The sequence below is a fragment of the Procambarus clarkii genome, unplaced genomic scaffold (genome assembly GCF_040958095.1).
Source record: "Procambarus clarkii isolate CNS0578487 unplaced genomic scaffold, FALCON_Pclarkii_2.0 HiC_scaffold_345, whole genome shotgun sequence".
NCBI classification, from domain to species: domain Eukaryota; kingdom Metazoa; phylum Arthropoda; class Malacostraca; order Decapoda; family Cambaridae; genus Procambarus; species Procambarus clarkii.
Window position 1 is genome coordinate 152,501 of NW_027189378.1, and position 13,192 is coordinate 165,692.

At 45.3% G+C, this 13,192-nt stretch overlaps 1 non-coding gene across 1 annotated transcript; it reads right to left on the reverse strand.

Moving 5' to 3' along the window:
- Positions 1-1,594: 1,594 nt before the first annotated feature.
- LOC138361391 (5S ribosomal RNA) lies at positions 1,595-1,713 on the reverse strand. The gene has a single exon (XR_011226946.1). It is a non-coding gene; the product is annotated as a 5S ribosomal RNA (ribosomal RNA).
- Between the last annotated feature and the right edge of the window lie 11,479 nt (positions 1,714-13,192).

The window sequence follows — 13,192 nt, forward strand, 5'->3', positions numbered from 1 at the left end:
TGTGTGTGTGTGTGTTTTTATTCATTCTTTGGTTTTATAGATGACATACATATTGACTCCTTTTACCGGTCCTTAATTAGGCTCTGGGGAAGCAATGGTGGTGGTGGTGGTGCATTTAAAACTAAACCAAAAATCACCAGTTCTGGACGCGTCAAATATCATATCCGCTTAATGTGTCTACAACCTAATTACTTAAAACTACACTATTTAATTCATTCATATCATGTGCATATTGGTCATTATGCTCATACAACCGACATAACAATTTATTTTCATTATTAGAATCATACATTTCATCAAGTAATACAGATACAAAGAGATTTTCTTTCTGAGAAGACCGTTAGTATTGGCTGGCTGGCAGGCAGGCAGGCAGGCATTTGAGGGTTATTATTTCGCCTGTTGATTGGGGGGAGGGTTGATGTGTTAGGGGGTTTTCGGTTAGGTGTGGTGGTGGTGATTGGTGGTGATTGGTAGTGGTGGTGATTGGTGGTGATTGGTGGTGAGTAGTGGTGGTGGTGGTGGTGGTGGTGGTGGTGGTAGTAGGTGGGAGGGGGGGGGGGAAGGGGAATGATGGTCTGTGGATTCCTTCTCCGTACCCCTTACATATAAGCAAAAACATGCCTTCCTGTGGGTATAGAAACATTAACACAAATTATATCAGTAACTGATATTGTAGCCTTTTAAACAGAAAAGATTTGTACATACAAATACTTTTAAATTATCATTTATTTGTGGAAATGGCATTTACGTCATTAAATTGATACCTCAGCATCAAGTGTCCTGCAGTGGTCCAGTGGTAAAGTGTATATAAGTGATGCGTATTCTTGGAGTTGCGAGTTCAAACCCGGATTAAGCTATATATATATATATATATATATATATATATATATATATATATATATATATATATATATATATGTCGTACCTAATAGCCAGAATGCACTTCTCAGCCTACTATTCAAGGCCCGATTTGCCTAATAAGCCAAGTTTTCATCAATTAATGTTTTTTCGTCTACCTAACATACCTAACCTAACCTAACCTAGCTTTTTTTGGCTACCTAACCTAACCTTACCTATAAATATAGGTTAGGTTAGGTTAGGTAGGGTTGGTTAGGTTCGGTCATATATCTACGTTAATTTTAACTCCAATAAAATAAAATTGACCTCATACATAGAGAAAAGGGTTGCTTTATCATTTCATAAGAAAAAAATTATAGTAAATATATTAATTCAGGAAAACTTGGCTTATTAGGCAAATCGGGCCTTGAATAGTAGGCTGAGAAGTGAGTTCTGGCTACTAGGTACGACATATATATATATATATATATATATATATATATATATATATATATATATATATATATATATATATATATATATAGATATACAACATGTTTTGTTTTGGTTGTTTGTTTTTGTATAAAGCCTCACACACTATATTAAGCGAGTTTGTTTTAAACATGACATACATATTAATTCATTTTACCAGGCCTTATTCCACACAACTCCGTGAATTTCCCGTGGAGCCAGCCAGCCAGCCAGCCATTCAAACAAAAACAAACGAAACAAAACAAAACAAAACAAAAAACATTATTGCCAACAGCATTTGGTGTTCCCAGGCGGTCACCCATCCAAGTACTAACCAAACCCAACGTTGCTTAACTTCGCTGATCGGACGAGAAGCGGTGTTCTCAACGTGGTATGGCCGTTGGCATGAGACTGCCTACACATTGTGGCTAATAACCAACTCTTTTTAGTCATCACGGCAGGATACGGACCTTCTTGTGGTGTCTTAATGGTAATTGTATCCTAACATATTTTTGTCTCCTTGGCATGGATATTTAACATCGTTTATTCAGTCTTGGGTTTATGTTCTTTCGCCATTTACAGACATTTTACATCTACCTACTTCCTCAGCCTACCCTGCCAATTTCTAATGAATTTGTGGATTTTCTTTTGTAATACATACATGTGTGTGCTCATCTGCTCTTCAGTTTTTATGATATTTGTCTCATCTGTCCTGCTTTATGATACTTTTACAAAGAACATGAACAAATGCTTCTATTTTAGAGAAGATATGGGATCCAGGTTTCGGAGCCGTAAAACCAACCGTCGTGATTGGTGGACGAGTTGCCAGGTTGCAGCTTCTGTACCGTGCCGGCACATAAATAGGTTCGGCTCAAGCGGCGGCAGCATCATTCCCCCGTGACTGTCTGAGCGTCTCTCATCACCTTGGTTATCTCATCATCATCATGGTAGAAGCAAAGCCTACCAAGAAGGCTGCGGCTGCTGCTGCTGTGGTGGCCACCACCAGGAAACCTCGCGTCCAGGTTGCTCACCCGAAAACTAGTCAAATGGTTCTAGCCGCGGTCGCAGCACTCAAAGACCGTAAGGGCTCGTCTCTACAAGCAATCAAGAAGTACGTTGTTGCCAACAACAAAGTCGAGGCTGCCAAGATCGCCATTTACATCCGAAGATTTCTCAAGAAAGCAGTGGCTGACGGCATTCTTGTTCAGACCAAGGGAAGTGGAGCTAGTGGATCATTCAAGCTGGCCGTAGCAGAGAAGAGGGCCGTTCTAACTCCCAAGAAAGCCACCACAACCAAGAAACCATCTACAGCAGCAAAGAAGGCCGTGGTAACTCCCAAGAAAGCCGCCACAAGCAACAAACCACCTACAGCCTTGAAAAAGAAGCAGCAGCAGCAGCAGCTTGTTGTTGGGAACAAAAAGCCCAAAATAAAGAGAGCTTCAAAATCTCCCAAACCACCCAAGGCAAAGAAAGCTGTCAAGAAAACAACAAAGGCAAAATAAACGACGACATGCAAGCAGCATGAATACACATGACAATAAACATCCAGGCCTCCCCCCTCAGTGGAGGGGCCTCATATGATTCCAAAAAGAGTTTAGTTTTGTAGACAAATAAATCATTACTTTTCGGGTAGATTTACTCTGTATATTATATATATATATATATATATATATATATATATATATATATATATATATATATATATATATATATATATATATATATATATATATATATATATATACATATACACACATACATGGGTGAGGTGATATGGTACCAAAGTTTTGGGTGAGGTGATTGACATTTACACAAGATAAAACACGAACCAATGGGAATATAAACATAAGAATGGAAGTAACTGCAGAAGGCCTATTGGCCCATAACACAAGCACTTCCTCTTGATGCTTCTATATTGGTTCGGAGTCTTGAAGCTATAATATATATATATATATATATATATATATATATATATATATATATATATATATATATATATATATATATATATATATATATATATATATATATATATATGCACACAAAACTAAATAGTCTTGTTAGACAAATTGCCCCTATTAGAGGCAAGTTGACTAACAAGCCGAATGACTGCAATTGTTTTGAATTTGAGTTAAATCTAACATAGAAATGTAATCAAACCTAACCTAACCTATGCTAACCCAAGCTAAGCTAACCTAACCTAACCTAAGCTAACCTAACCTAACCTAACCCAGCAATTCATGATCTTAATATAATACTGTTAATTGGATAAACCAATTTGGAAAGAAATGTTCGAAAATAACAAAATTAACTGTGCTTGTTAGGAAAATTGGGCCTTGCATACTTGTCCCAATAGTGTGGTTCTCGCTTTTAGGTACGACATAAACGTATACCTAAGTTGAGAGAGAAAAAGATTCGCACTCAAACATGCATATCGATTGCCAGTCCTGAATTCTGGGTAGATATTCGTGTCCTCCCTTTTCATTTACCATCATTTGGATACTATCAAAACAGCTCTGAGAAGGATAAAATGAATAAAACGGGTAGCTCACTCATGTAAAAAGGAAGAGTTGGGAAAGATCTCTCTCTCTCTCTCTCTCTCCCTCACCCCCCCCCCCCCCCACCACCAATGATCCTGCTCTGCTAGTATATAACGGAACAAACCTTCCCCCCCCCCACCCCTCCCTCCCCAATCAGAGTCCCTTTAAGCATGCGAGGATAAAAAATAGATTTCATAAGACCCAATGTGCTAGCTGATATCAAAACAATTTATGTTATCGTCTATTAAGCCCTTCAGTAAAAAAGTATAGGGACCTAATTAGGTCCCGTTTTGAGGTGGTGGTGGGTGGAATCGATGGATTAGCCAAGCTCTTATCCGCCGAATCCGTAGAGGGTACGACCCTGGCGCTTCAGAGCGTACACCACGTCCATGGCAGTGACGGTCTTCCTCTTGGCGTGTTCCGTGTAGGTTACAGCATCACGGATGACGTTCTCGAGGAACACCTTCAGGACACCACGGGTCTCTTCGTAGATGAGACCCGAAATACGCTTCACGCCGCCACGACGAGCTAAGCGACGAATAGCGGGCTTGGTGATGCCCTGGATGTTGTCACGTAGCACCTTACGATGACGCTTGGCGCCACCCTTTCCGAGTCCCTTGCCTCCCTTGCCGCGTCCAGTCATGGTATTGAAGTTGTGTGAATAATAAAATTTCGGAATCAGAATCAGAATAATACAGGAGAAGATGCCCATAGGGGCGAGTTTGGAAGTGGGGACAGAAGAAGATAAGGGGGGGTGAGAGGAAGAAGATTTTGTAAGAGAAAAAGTGCCAGGGCTAAACCCAGCTGCGTGTCGTTAGGTTGCGGCTTTCGAGGCAGGGACTCAGTCGGGTGTTTCGGAACAGAACAGAACAGAATAATACAGGAGAAGATGCCCATAGGGGCGAGCTTGGAAGTGGGGACAGAAGAAGATAAGGGGGGGTGAGAGGAAGAAGATTTGTAAGAGAAAAAGTGCCAGGGCTAAACCCAGCTGCGTGTCGTTAGGTTGCGGCTTTCGAGGCAGGGACTCAGTCGGGTGTTTTCAGTGACAACATCGGGACATCACAAACTCACAACATCACAGTGATTGGCTCAAGAGCGTCAGGGCTGAACTTTTTTACGGATTGTTTGTGCTGGTTGTTGAGAGCTGAATATGTAATGATAGTGGATGCTGGGTGTTGAGAGCTAAAGTTTAACGAAATACAGAGTTAGGAAGAGGATCATGGATGGTAGAGAAGAGGTCATGATTGTTTCGTGGTAGTCTGAGAGTGTGTAGGAGAAAATCAATGTGTTGTTCATGATGAGTGAGTAGTCTATCGATTTGTTTGTCTGATAGAGTTTTCCAGTAGGTATTTAGGGCAGGAATGTTAGTACTTTCATGGAGACTTTGATTGGTATTTAACTCTTGCCATCGGGTGTTGAGTACCCATCTTAGTGCTCTGTTCTGTATTCTTTGAAGTTTTATTTTGTTAGTGCGTGCAGATAGAGAAAGAGCTAGTGGAGCGTATGTTAGGAGAGGTCTAATGAGTGCTTTGTAAAGGTGCATTTTTGTGTCAGGTTTTGCAAATCTAAGTCTGTATAGTTTCTTCATGGCTTGAAGAGCTATTGCATGTTTCTGTGTTATGTGTGTGTGAAAGAGTAGTTGTCGATCAAATGTGAGTCCCAGGACTGTGGAGGAGGGAGATACAGAGATGTAAGTAGGATTTTGAGTGTATGAATAGAGTTTGAGAGGAATTGGGCGAATAGTTCTTTTACAGAAAAAGTAGGTGATTTTAGATTTGCTGGAGTTGGTTTTTATACGCCATTTGTACTCCCACTCAGTGACAACATCAAGTTCTGTTTGTGCTCTGTTTGTTAGTGTATCAATGGTGTTGCTGGTGACAAGGTGAGAGACATCATCAGCATAACATATGGTTAATGAAGTGTGATGAACAGGGTCAGGAATGTCGTTTATGTATAGGATGTAGAGTGTTGGGGCAAGAACAGAACCTTGGGGAACACCGGCGTGTTTCGGCACGATTTCCCCAGACTATATCCCGTCAAGCGGACGTACTTGTAGCATGGCAACTCCTAACTCCTGCCTGTCCTTACTTTATGCTTGTACTCGAGCAGAAACACGGCTTTCTCACAACGCTTTCAAAACTGCAGTTGCCTACTCGTCTGTTTCACGTCTCTGTGAAATGACTTTTGCACAAATCCAAAAAATAGAGCAAAATCAGCGATAATAGTGTTTGAGGTGAGTTGCCTGTTGGCTGCAGCCAGAGGAAGGAGGGGAGGGGCAACGGGGTGACGTAGGCGAGTCGAGCAGCCAATGGCGCTCGAGCAAGCGCCTCGAGACGGCGTATATAAGCAAAAATTTTTCGGCGCCGGCCATCACACCCCACTCAATTCTACTTTCATCTGATCAAGCTCAAATCCACGGTGGTTGGGCCACCGATCTTTCATCTCCCCTCTTCACCTCATCTCCAGATCCTTGCTCAAGATTTCTGCAACCTCGCCCCGTTCTTCCATCCCCTGCTTGCCAGCTCTATGGACTTTTTAATCCGTTAATCCGGCCATCACGAGAGTCAGCAACTAGCAACCGTCGCGGTCGGACGTGCTCGCGTTGCTCCAGCTCTTCTCTCTCGCACCCAGTACTGCAGGGTGGATAAACAATTGGCAGCAGACTTGCGTCTCTCTAGATGGTCAGACCCCACTCCTAACTTGGTATTTTATGCCGGGTAGAGACGGGAGGCCATCTTCAGTAACGTGTAGTCTTTGAGAGAGATCCATCGGCCTCCAGGAAGCTCATTATGCGTCACAAACGCTTCAAGATCAGGGGTACGCCCCTCAACGAACATCCATTCTCCAAGACATCTCTCCTGAAGCTCTTTAAAGACGTTGCAGGAGTAACACCCAACGACATCAAGCAGGAAGGCACGGACATCCTTTTCTTCTTTTATAGTGAGGAGGAAGTCGACAAACTTCTGTCTTACAGCGCTAACTTCTCCAACCAACACCTTCGTCTCAACTTCCCACGCCAGTACCTGGCTGAACACTCTGTCGTTATTCACGATCTCAGTCAATGGATCGTGGAACAAGATGACGCTGATGATAGTGCGTTCATGCACGACTTCAAGGCATCAAACCCGGACCTACGGCTTCACCAAGCTCAATTCTTCAATTCAAGTCGCTCCCTGAAGCTGACCTTCGAGACGGTAGCTTCGGCTACTATGGCTACCAGAAATGGAGTTTACAGCTTTGGAATTCACATTCCGCCTTTCCGTGTGAAGATGGAACGTTTTCACATCGTCAACCAGTGCCTCCGATGCTACGAGTACACCCACTCCACCAGCAAATGTACCCAGCGGATTCAGAAGTGTAGCCTCTGCTCAGCTGACCACCATTACTCCATCTGCAAGTCTGAAACACTATGCTGCTTGCTGTGCAAAGGCGATCATCCAGCAATCTCCATACATTGTCCTCACAGACAAAACGCTATTAAAAACATGGAGAAATCCACATCTTCAACCGGAGCCAGTACCTCTGAAGCAACAAGCCAATCAGCGACCACCTCTACTTCAGGTTTCAACGCCCAAGCCGCCATCTTCCCGGAGCTCCCGGGAGGACGTCCCACTGCTACTACCAGCCAATGGGGAGCCAGCTCCCAAACGCCAACCAGCGATTCGTCGAGCCAGCCATCGCCACCGGCCCAACCAAAGACAAAGCTAATTGGGCAGAGCACAGTAAAAGCTCTGATATCAACAGCCAGAATTACTGCTGGCAATAACCCCCGAGAATTCGTGAGGCTTCTGAAAATTCTGTACAAGGCGAACGGTCTCCCTACCTTCATTGTTCCTGAGGAAGTTTTCAACGCTCCGCGTTCATCTCCAACAACTGACCCTGTAGAGGAGGATGCTGACTCTACATCCGACGACGACGATTCCGCCACTGCAATGCAGCCCTCAGATCCTGTTCGGGTACCTACAGCTCACAAGACTCTGCCTCATGTGACCCCCACTTCTGCATCAGTTCCCGTTACCAACCATGACATCACTGTGAACGCAGCCACGCTTTCTGACATACTGTCAGCTCCTGCTCCACACGCTTCTCCAGCTGCTGCTGTCCCTTCACCCGTCTCAGTGGCGAATTTCGCTGCTATCGACCCTTGGTGTGACCCTATAGAGGGTACCGACTATGCAGCACCTTCTGCTGCAGTACCTACCGCTGTTACACACCCTCCGAGAACTCTACCTTCAAGACATCAACCCTCAAGAACCCAACCTTCAAGAAATCTACCCCAGCGTGTCAACACCCCTGCTCCTCACTCATCTGATGAATCGGATGAGGACGTATCTGTCGGTACACCATCACCCCCAAGGAAAGATCACCTTCAAGCATCAACACGAACCGTGACCACCAAGACCGACAAGCCCAAAAAAAAGAACAAAGATCAAAGTTTGGTGAAATCAACAAGAAAGAAGACTCCTAACGAACTGACTTAACATCATCTGACATCAAACCTCCACTGCCAGCTGCTTGCGTTCCCGGCCTCTGTGTGTATTGCAAATGACACCCCACTCAATTCTACTTTCATCTGATCAAGCTCAAATCCACGGTGGTTGGGCCACCGATCTTTCATCTCCCCTCTTCACCTCATCCCCGGATCCTTGCTCAAGATTTCTGCAGCCTCGCCCCGTTCTTCCATCCCCTACTTGCCAGCTCTATGGACTTTTTAATTAATTAATCCGGCCATCACAAACCACAGTTGTTCACCATGGCTCGCACCAAGCAGACTGCTCGCAAGTCCACGGGAGGCAAGGCTCCTCGTAAGCAGCTGGCCACCAAGGCAGCACGCAAGTCTGCTCCTGCCACAGGGGGCGTGAAGAAGCCTCACCGTTACAGGCCCGGAACGGTCGCCCTGCGTGAGATCCGTCGTTACCAGAAGAGCACAGAGTTGCTCATCAGGAAACTTCCCTTCCAGCGTCTGGTGCGCGAGATTGCCCAGGACTTCAAGACCGATCTTCGCTTCCAGTCGTCTGCCGTCATGGCTTTACAGGAGGCATCCGAGGCTTACCTGGTCGGTCTCTTCGAGGACACTAACCTCTGTGCCATCCACGCCAAGCGTGTCACCATCATGCCAAAGGACATTCAGCTTGCTCGCCGTATCCGTGGAGAGCGTGCATAAGCTAAAACGACCACCCTAGTATACACCAAACTCGGCCCTTCTCAGGGCCAAAATATCCTTCTAAGGAGATTTCAGACATTCCTAGCATCAGTCATATGAATTAACCTTCATCTATACATATAATAAATAAATAAATACAATAATTTAGGTGTCATACATACACTGTACACGTGATATCAATAAATCAAGTCATTTGTAGTACAACCTGTCCTCTTACAAACAAAACGCCGTCGCTTTTCATTCTTATGCACTGCCAAGGATCCTCCCCCCCCCCCCCCCCTCCAAAAAAAAAAAAAAAAAAAATTGTCATACTGTACTAGAAATAAAAGCAGCTTGTATAAGTGACATACTGTCCTGTCCTGTTTTATTCTGTTTTTGGTCCTCTGGCTTAATCTGTTAAGTTAGGAGATGACATTTTAAATTAACCGTTTTCTTGACATTTTCAAACCTTAAGAGGGTGGCCTGCATAGTAATCCTAATGTGGAACATAACAATGAATCTCTAATCTCTAGAAAAAAGATACCGAGTGTTTATATGTGTGTTGAGAGAGAGAGAGAGAGAGAGAGAGAGAGAGAGAGAGAGAGAGAGAGAGAGAGAGAGAGAGAGAGAGAGAGAGAGAGAGAGAGAGAGAGAGAGAGAGAGAGAGAGAGAGAGAGACATGCAGAGACAGAGACAGAGACAGAGACAGACAGACAGACAGACAGTCAGAGACTGAGAGAGAGAAACACACACAGACAGTTTCATAAATATTCTCATTTTATAGCTATTTGCTTTCAGTGACAGAGGTTTTTGTTATAATAGTATTGGTGTCTAACACTCACAATCTCTTTAGAAATTAAAGTGTGGCTCCAATGGAGCCGAGTTTGTTGGTTTGAGGCCAAGCCACCACCACAGGGCAGTAAGTAAGCCGTTTACTTGGAGGAGGTGTACTTGGTGACGGCCTTAGTGCCCTCAGAGACGGCGTGCTTGGCCAGTTCTCCGGGCAACAGGAGCCTTACAGCCGTCTGGATCTCCCGACTGGTAATGGTGGAACGCTTGTTGTAGTGGGCCAGGCGAGAAGCCTCGGCGGCGATGCGCTCGAAGATGTCGTTCACGAACGAGTTCATGATCGACATGGCTTTGGAAGAGATACCAGTGTCGGGGTGGACCTGCTTCAGCACTTTGTAGATGTAGATGCTGTAGCTCTCCTTCCTCCTGCGCTTCTTTTTCTTATCGCCCTTGGCAATGGCCTTCTGGGCCTTTCCGGCCTTCTTGGCAGCCTTTCCAGATGCCTTGGGTGGCATGATGATGCTCGTGCTGGCTGGCGTTGCGATACAATAATGAACTTTTGCGCAGAATCAGAATCAGAATAATACAGGAGAAGATGCCCATAGGGGCGAGCTTGGAAGTGGGGACAGAAGAAGATAAGGGGGGGTGAGAGGAAGAAGATTTGTAAGAGAAAAAGTGCCAGGGCTAAACCCAGCTGCGTGTCGTTAGGTTGCGGCTTTCGAGGCAGGGACTCAGTCGGGTGTTTTCAGTGACAACATCGGGACATCACAAACTCACAACATCACAGTGATTGGCTCAAGAGCGTCAGGGCTGAACTTTTTTACAGATTGTTTGTGCTGGTTGTTGAGAGCTGAATATGTAATGATAGTGGATGCTGGGTGTTGAGAGCTAAAGTTTAACGAAATACAGAGTTAGGAAGAGGATCATGGATGGTAGAGAAGAGGTCATGATTGTTTCGTGGTAGTCTGAGAGTGTGTAGGAGAAAATCAATGTGTTGTTCATGATGAGTGAGTAGTCTATCGATTTGTTTGTCTGATAGAGTTTTCCAGTAGGTATTTAGGGCAGGAATGTTAGTACTTTCATGGAGACTTTGACTGGTATTTAACTCTTGCCATCGGGTGTTGAGTACCCATCTTAGTGCTCTGTTCTGTATTCTTTGAAGTTTTATTTTGTTAGTGCGTGCAGATAGAGAAAGAGCTAGTGGAGCGTATGTTAGGAGAGGTCTAATAAGTGCTTTGTAAAGGTGCATTTTTGTGTCAGGTTTTGCAAATCTAAGTCTGTATAGTTTCTTCATGGCTTGAAGAGCTATTGCATGTTTCTGTGTTATGTGTGTGTGAAAGAGTAGTTGTCGATCAAATGTGAGTCCCAGGACTGTGGAGGAGGGAGATACAGAGATATAAGTAGGATTTTGAGTGTATGAATAGTTTGAGAGGAATTGGGCGAATAGTTCTTTTACAGAAAAAATAGGTGATTTTAGATTTGCTGGAGTTGGTTTTTATACGCCATTTGTACTCCCACTCAGTGACAACATCAAGTTCTGTTTGTGCTCCTTTTGCGCGAGTCGAGCTTTCCTTTTATATCCCGCTCGCGACTCAGCTCAGAGCGGGTCGCGTGGCGGAGCGCGCTGATTGGTCAGTGGCGGACTCCCTTGATCCTGAGCGGGGTATATAACACGAAGCTCGATCTGCGGGCCGGCATAAAACAAAACCGACTCGCCAGCCAGCAGCCGCCGTGAGCAGACGTGCTCCCAGGAGCTCCCGCCACCTACAGGAGAAACTGAGCGTTGGCTCCGCCCACCTCACTCAGGATTGGTGCGCCAGCGAGCCAATCACAGCCGGCCGGCCGCGTAGCAGCCAGCCACACTCACTGCCAGTCGACTACAAGCTCTCTCGGCGTCAAGACACGCCGGGGCACCTGTACTGTGTCTCAACCTAGCTCTACTGACGCTTACAGCAGTATGATGTCCTAATAAAATAACTACCCATCCTCATCCTTCCTCCCACACCCCCTCCCCCCCCCCATTCCCCACCCTCTCCTCCCCATTCTCTCCCTGCCTGTACCAAGACACACCACACACACACTCACACAATACACAATGCATAAACTACTAATCATAGAATTAAGGAGTGAATAAGGCTGTCTTTCTAAACTGTTTCTACCTCTTGTATTTCGCCATTCCAAACGATCATTCCCGAGCGGTAGCCAAAACCGGGTTCTTGAAATTCTTGCGGAGGTTTGATCGGGCATCTAACAGCCTTGTAGCAGGCTTAGGCTATCGATAGGTTCAATTACCACCTTGTCTAGTAGCTCTAGTTGCCTAGCAACTAGAAGTTAGAGGCCTCGGCCTAACTAACACCCACCATCCACTTAGTCTACCTGGACACTTCACAGCACCCACCATAGTATAGATTAGATTAGGCTGCCTGGCCCACCAAGCTATGGCGACCAAAGTCAGATTCACAGACGAATCTGGCCGGGGCCGTACCCCAGCCCAACTACTTGAGGTGGTCTACGAGGTCACCCAGATTACCTACAAAAATGTGTTCAAAATAACGAATGGAGCCATCCTGTTGGTGCCCAATGCAAACCTCCCAGACCTCCTTTCGTCAGACACCATGAACAAACTAAGGGAGAAGAATATCACTGTCTACCCCCCTGCCGAATTCCAAGCCCAACGCACCATCTTTGTACATAGGATCCATGACATCATCATGGATCACTCAAATGATGAAATAATTGCAGAAATAGAGAGGAAAAACAGGGATGTCAAAATACTTCAGGCCCACAGATTCACAACCCAACGCAACAACCAAGTACTGAAACTTACTCTGGCTTCACCGGAGCAAGCAACGCAAGTCTGCACACAAGGCCTTTCTGCATTTGGCATCATGGCTGAACCTGACAAAATCAACCCACAGAGGTTTTACAAGCTCAAGCAATGCTTCAAATGCTTTCAGTATGACCACTATTCCAATGCATGTAACAATGGAACCCCCAAGTGCAGCAGGTGCACAGGGGAACACAGCTACCGGGAATGCACAAACCCAACACCCAAATGTGCTCTATGCAATGGTCCACACATTGCAATCTCGCATCTTTGTCCTCGCAGGCAAGAGGCAATCAAGCAATTGCATGAAACGGAGACAGCAGCCCGCCAACAGGCAGCTATTACCATCCCTGCCCCTCCTCCACCAGTAAATGCCTGGGGCATCCCTAACCAACAACAGGCCCAGTCGGGGGCCCAAGGGGGACACCAAAGCACCCAACACCCCCATAACCCCACGGTTATACCAGAGCAAACCCAGAATCAAACACAACAGGCCCCAACACCTAACTCTCTTGCACCAAACCCCGATCCCAAGCCCAGCTTAGGGGCCGAACTTCTAACATTTGCTCAAATACAGTTTCCAGA